At 51.7% G+C, this 6,688-nt stretch overlaps 1 long non-coding RNA gene across 2 annotated transcripts in view; it reads right to left on the minus strand.

Annotated features, from left to right (window-relative positions):
* Positions 1-4,152, minus strand: part of LOC122544422 — a 10,527-nt gene extending 6,375 nt beyond the window's left edge. Inside the window, exon 1 of one of the 2 annotated variants that reach the window (XR_006310337.1) lies at positions 4,018-4,152. This is a non-coding gene — a long non-coding RNA (uncharacterized LOC122544422). Of the gene's footprint in view, positions 1-3,925 lie in introns of both variants that reach the window. The other variant, XR_006310336.1, reaches the window with a different exon arrangement.
* Positions 4,153-6,688: the final 2,536 nt, after the last annotated feature.

Raw genomic sequence — 6,688 nt, forward strand, 5'->3', positions numbered from 1 at the left:
TTTTTGAGAGAGAGAGAATGTGTGTGTGTGAGAGAAAGTGTGTGTGTGAGAGAGAATGTGTGTGTGTGAGAGAGGATGAGTGTGTGTGTGAGTGTGAGAGAGGATGAGTGTGAGAGTGTGTGAGTGTGAGACCATGTGTGAGTATGGGAGAGTGTGTGAGTGTGAGAGTGTGTGTTTGTGTGAGAGTGTGAGTGTGAGAGAGCGTATGTGTGTGAAAGAATGTGTGTGTGTGTGTGTGAGAGTGCGTGTGTGAGAGAGAACATGTGTGAGTGTGAGAGAGAGCGTGTGTGAGTGTGAGTACATGCTCTCAGTGAGCACCACACCATTCCACCCATTACACTACAGGAGTATACATTGCCAGCCTGTGACCAAGCCTCTGGCTGGGAGAGTGTGTCCGGATGATCCCAGGAACCTCACTGCACTGTCACGTGAGGTTACAGCGGAACAGGTCTGGCAAGAACTCCTCCTTAACCTCAGTGACCGATCCACCCTCCTCCCCTCCCTCCCACCATGACATGAAGACCCCTCTGCCAGAGGTCAGCAACTCAATGACCCCGAGGTTCCCCAAACGTCCTCCAGCCAAACCCACCCATCCACAGTATTGCTCCCAATTCTCCATTCCCAAAGCCCTCCAAATCTTACAATACTCTGCTCTGAAAATGCTCCACGTTCCCCCATTCTGACACATCCCCTTGCACATCCTTAATGCCCAACTTCCTGATGACCTTCGGGGACAGCCCCAGCCCCTTCACGATTGAGGTGGTTTTCCAGGGCTCGGGAATAAATCCCTCCTGCTCTCCGCTATCCTGAAATCGGCAGGTTCGGAAACTGCTGAGGAGAAAGGAAATCAGGGGTTTCTGTCCAGATTTACCGGGGAGCTCGGGAGAGAAACACACTTCAAAGGTCAGGGTTAACTGAGCAATTTTACTGGAAGGTTTTCCATCCTATTGTAACCCCGGCAGAAAACTAGCCACCAGGATACATGGACACCAACTAACCACAAAACGACATGACCCTCTCTCATGAGTATCCTTACATACAGATGAGGAAGGACGCCACTTCGACTGGGACACAAATCCATCCTAGGACAAGCCAAACAGAGACACGCACGAGAATTCCTAGAATCATGGCATTCCAACCGGAACTCTATCGACAAACACATTGAGTTAGACCCCATCTACCACCCCCGAGAGAAAAAGAACAGGAAATGACATCACCAACCCAAGGAAACCTAAAAAGCGTTTCATCCAGAGGCTCACTGATGATGTAACCTAGTATGGTGACGAAACGTCTGAAAACGAACCTTCCAGCTCAGCGAGCAAACCTACATCCATGGTCGAGACACTTTGGAGTGCCGCAGAAGGGCGACAGGTGGTCGCGTTTAAGCCCCTGAGTGATTTGGGAGGCTGGATGAGTCACGTAAAGGACGTTGGTGAGGCCTGTACTAGAGAACTGTCTCCACTTCTGGTCACCCTGTGACAGGAAGGTCATTATTAAACTGGAGAGGGTTCAGAAGAGATTTATCGGGATGTTGCCAGGACTGGAGAGTTTGGGTTCTTAGAAGCTCATAGATTCCCTACGGTGTGGAAACAGGCCGTTCAGCCCAACAAGTCCACACCGACCCTCCAGAGAGTAACCCACCCGGACCCATTCCCCTACCCTAATACTCTACATTTACCCCTGACTAATGTACCGAACCTACACACCCCTGAACACAGAACATTCCAGTGCAGTACAGGCCCTTCGGCCCTCGATGTTGTGCTGAGCTGTGGAACCAAACTGAAGCCCATCTAACCGACACGATTCCATTCTCGCCCATATGGCTACCCAATCAAATGCCCTTAAAGTTGGCGAGTCTACTGTTGCAGGCAGGGCGTTCCACACCCCTATTACCCTCTGAGTAAACAACCGACCTCTGATATCTGTCCTATATCTATCACCCCTCAGTTTTTAAGCTATATCCCCTCGTGTTAACCTTCACAATCTGAGGAAAAACGCTCTCACTGTCCGCCCTCTCTAACCTTTTGATTATCTTGTATAATCACGGGGAGAATGTGCAAACTCCACACAGACAGTCCCCCGAGGCTGGAAGTGAACCTGGCACCCTGGGCGCATGAGGCAGCAGAGCTAATCACTGAGTCACCCCATTATAAAGAGAAGCTTGATAGGCTGGCACCACATTTTTCTTAGAGAGTAGGAGGTTAAGGGGTTAATATACAAAGGTTTATAAAATCATCACTTGCACATTCTCCCCGTGTCTGTGTGGGTTTCCTCCGGGTGCTCCAGTTTCCTCCCACAGTCCAAATGTGTACAGGTTAGGGTGGATTGGCCATGCTAAATTGTTCCATAATGTCCAGGGATGTGCAGGTTAGGGTGGATTGGCCGTGCTAAATTGTTCCATAGTGTCCAGGGATGTGCAGGTTAGGGTGGATTGGCCGTGCTAAATTGTCCCATAGTGCCCAGGGATGTGCAGGTTAGGGTGGATTGGCCGTGCTAAATTGTCCCATAGTGCCCAGGGATGTGCAGGTTAGGGTGGATTGGCCGTGCTAAATTGTCCCATAGTGCCCAGGGATGTGCAGGTTAGGGTGGATTGGCCGTGCTAAATTGTCCCATAGTGCCCAGGGATGTGCAGGTTAGGGTGGATTGGCCGTGCTAAATTGTTCCATAATGTCCAGGGATGTGCAGGTTAGGGTGGATTGGCCATGCTAAATTGTTCCATAATGTCCAGGGATGTGCAGGTTAGGGTGGATTGGCCGTGCTAAATTGTTCCATAGTGTCCAGGGATGTGCAGGTTAGGGTGGATTGGCCGTGCTAAATTGTCCCATAGTGCCCAGGGATGTGCAGGTTAGGGTGGAAAGGCCATGGGAAATGCAGGGTTATTGGGATAGGGTAGGGGAGTGGGATGCTCTTTGGAGTGGCCGGCCTGGACATGATGGGTCGAATGGCCTGCTTCTGCACTGTCGGGATTGTATGATTCTATGAAGGGCATGGATAGCGTGAATAGTCAAGGTGTTTTCTGTGGAGCGGGGTTCAAGGTGCGAGGGGAAAGGGACCCGAGAGCGATCTGTGTCACACAGAGGGTGGTACGTGTATGGAATGAGCTGCCAGAGGAAGTGGTGGAGGCTGGTACAATTGCAACATTTGAGAGGCATTTGGATGGGTATATGAATAGGAAGGGTTTGGAGGGATATGGGCCGGGTGCTGGCAGGTGGGACTAGATTGGGTTGGGATATCTGGTCGGCATGGACGGGTTGGGCCGAAGGGTCTGTGTACATGCTGTTTGACTCTCGTGCTGGATGGGGTGGGGTGAGGTGGGCAAAACGAGGACGGGAACCATTCCCCGCCCCCCCCGGGTCATTGGCATTCGGAATTCTCTCCCTCACCACCCTCGCCTGCCCAGGTTACTTTCAAGGTAAATTTTGTTTTGATGATGAGGGGGGGGGTGGGGAAATGTCTCGACTGATCGGAAGGGGATGTCACAGGCCGTGAGGGAGGCCGCAATCTGATGGTTTTATGGAACGGGGTAGCAGCCCTCAATGGGCTGAACAGCCTGCTCGTGATCTTCTCATAGCGACTTTCCCTTCCTCCTCAACCTTTCCGAGTTGGAGAGATGACTATCGCCCCAGGGCTGAAGAACGGGTCGCTGCCTTACTGCTTTAACAAGGGTCCGACTACACAGGAGAATAGTAAGCCCAGAGCCCGGGGGGGAAGCATCTCAGGAATCGGATTAGCGCGACTCAACTCGGTACCGCGTCTCCTCCTGCCCACACCCGGACCCACTCCTGTGTGTAACCTCTCCAGCTCTCCTGCAGAATGTCTCTGACCCTCCCTCTCAAGCCCTCCCTCCGAAACAGTCTTCCTACAAAGGGGGCATTCCTGGAATAAAAGACATGGAACAAACCAGACCAGGGAGCTATCAACCAACCTGGGATTTGAACTTTCCCCTCAGGTCGCAATCTCTCACGTCTCCCTGAGGCTGCAGTCGCTCAATGAAAGCTCAGGTTGACTCAGACTGACCTGTTGCAGAATCCGAGAGTGTTCTCTCTCTCTCTCTCTCTCTCTCCCCGCCTCTCTAACAGGGCAGCGCTGACGGTCTCTCTCTATCGATCATCCCCCTCTCTGGTGCAATCTTCCACAAACTGTGTTTATTCCGAGCCAAGCCTGGCTCCCGAACCAATCAGCCCCAGCTTCCTGGTGTTCATTCCAAACAGACGAAACTGAATTGAGCTGAACCAGATTGTTAACCCTTTGAGAACACTTTCATCAGTGTCCTGACAGTCATCTAATCACTTCCATTTCTGACTCAGTGGTTGGCACAGCTGCCTCACACAGTACTATTCCACCCCAGGGCGACTGTCTGTGGGGGGTTTGCACATTCTCCCTGTGTTTGCTCCAGGGATGTGCAGGTTAGGGTGGATTGGCCGTGCTAAATTGTCCCATAGTCCCCAGGGATGTGCAGGTTAGGGTGGATTGGCCTGTGCTAAATTGCCCATAGTGCCCAGGGATGTGCAGGTTAGGGGGGATTGGTCGTCGTTTATAGATTCCACGGGTGGGTGGGGGTGCTGTAAACCACTCAACATCGCAACTCAAGGACTGAGCTCGTTTCTTCTGTTCACAGGACGTGGGTCCAGCATTTATTGCCTGTCCCTAGTTGCTCCTTGAGGTGGTGTTGGGGAGACACCTTAGAGATGTACTGCACGGAAACAGACCCTCCACTCCAGATCGTCCATGCTGACCAGATATCCTAACCTAATCTAGTCCCATTTGCCAACATTTGGCCCATATCCTTCTAAATCCTTCCTATTCATATACCCAGTCACACGCCTTTTAAATATTGTCATTGTACCAGCCTCCATCACTTCCTCGAGCAGCTCATCCCATACACGCTCCACCCTCTTTGAGAAAATGTTGCCCCTTTTAAATCTTCTCCCCCCTCACCTTAAACCTATGCCCCCTCTAGTTTTGGATTCCCCCCATCCCAGGGAAAAGACCTTTGTCTATTTACCCTACCCCTGCCCCTCATGGTTTTACAAACCCTGATAAGGTCACCTCTCAGCCTCTGTCACTCCAGGGGCAACTGCCCCAGCCTGTCCCTCAACTATTTTCATTGAAATAGTGACTGTGGCATCCTTCACCTGAGGGGGGGGCAGGTTGATGGCACATCCAAAAGGTGGCCTCTCCGGCTGTTCTGTTGGGAGCAATATTAAATGATTTTTGATTTCTTCTGTCGCTGGGGAGAGGGGGTTCGAACCCAGGGGCTTTTGCTTTCAGAGACAGTTTGTGAGCTGGGTGAGGAGGGAGCTATTGAGTCAGTCCATCAGAAATAGCTCACGTAGGAGTTCACCGGGCACTCCCCGATTCTGAAAGACTTGATTGTTTGCCTGCCTGAAATACCTCCGGCGAGCGTAAATACCGCCACACCCATCGAGTACTGCTCTGGGATCAGGCACCTAGAAGCCACAGGCAATGGCTCAGTTGGGAAGGGGGATAAGTTTTGGTGGGTGGGGGGAGTTCCTCCAGGAATCGCGTTGGGTTGAGGAAGTCACGTTGGTTGCTGAACCTCTCAATCGTTAACGGAACTACCGAGTCAAGGACACCTCACCAAAGCCTTGGGCTTGTTTGGGGGAGGAGTAAAGTCGCCCTGAGCCCTTGCTCGTTCTCATGGAGATGCTGACATCTCTCCATAGCATCTGAAGTGTGATGTAACCCACCTTCATAACAGGGGAGCGAGACCGCGGGTTTTAATGATTAGCCACAATTAAATCTCACATTGCCCTCAGGATAATCAGTGTGCGGCTGACTCATTCCTCTCTTGGTAAGGTAGGAATGTAAGCATTTGTACGGAGGTGGGTGCAGCAATTCAAATCCTCGCACCCGCATTCGTACGTGTTTCCAGTTGGCTTGAGACACTCCAGGAGAATTGGGCACAGGAGATTTGCCAGTGGTCCCTATCTCTTGGGAGTCTGTCCAGTTTCTCCTTTGTAGGTTTCGGCTCTTCCGTCTTGGTGCTGTCAAGCCAAGTCAAGTCTCCTCCAATAAGGTGTCACAGATGGGGAGGTCAGGAGGCAATATCGTTACATGGGTACAGGGTCGGTTAGCCAACGGGGAGCAGAGAATGGGAAGCAATTCCATGAGGCTAAGTCCGTGGGAACTAAGCTTGCCAGGAGCGTCGAGCCCAGTTGGAGGGTAAACGGGCAACAACTTTGCCTCGGAGGGGGGGGCGAAACGGAGCAAGTTTGGCCAATCCTCTTCAGTTTAGAGGAATCGGAGGAGATTGAATTGAGATCTTTAAGGTGCTAATTGCCAAAGTCAACGCAGACAGGACATTCTTTCTCTCCCCCCCCCCCCCCCCCCCCCCACGGTCTAGAATGGGAGGTCACGGATTTAGGACAAGGGGCGGCAAACTTAAAAACAGATGGAATTACCTCTCTCAAAGGCTGGCGGGTCTGTGGAACTCACACCCAGAGGGTGCGCTGGATGCTGAGACACCGAGTAAACCTAAGGAGGGGACCATTTTCAAATCAGTAATGGGTTCAAGGGGCCAGGCAGGAAAGTGGAGTTGAGGCTGAGATGAGATCAGCACATTAAACGGTGGAGCAGGCTAGAGGGGCTGAATGGCCCTGAACTCCTAGATCTTAGGTAGAGAATTTCCCAAAACGGGTAGGCAGGAAAAATAGAAAAAGCTGAG

Source organism: Chiloscyllium plagiosum, chromosome 48 (assembly GCF_004010195.1).
Source record: "Chiloscyllium plagiosum isolate BGI_BamShark_2017 chromosome 48, ASM401019v2, whole genome shotgun sequence".
Lineage (NCBI taxonomy): Eukaryota > Metazoa > Chordata > Chondrichthyes > Orectolobiformes > Hemiscylliidae > Chiloscyllium > Chiloscyllium plagiosum.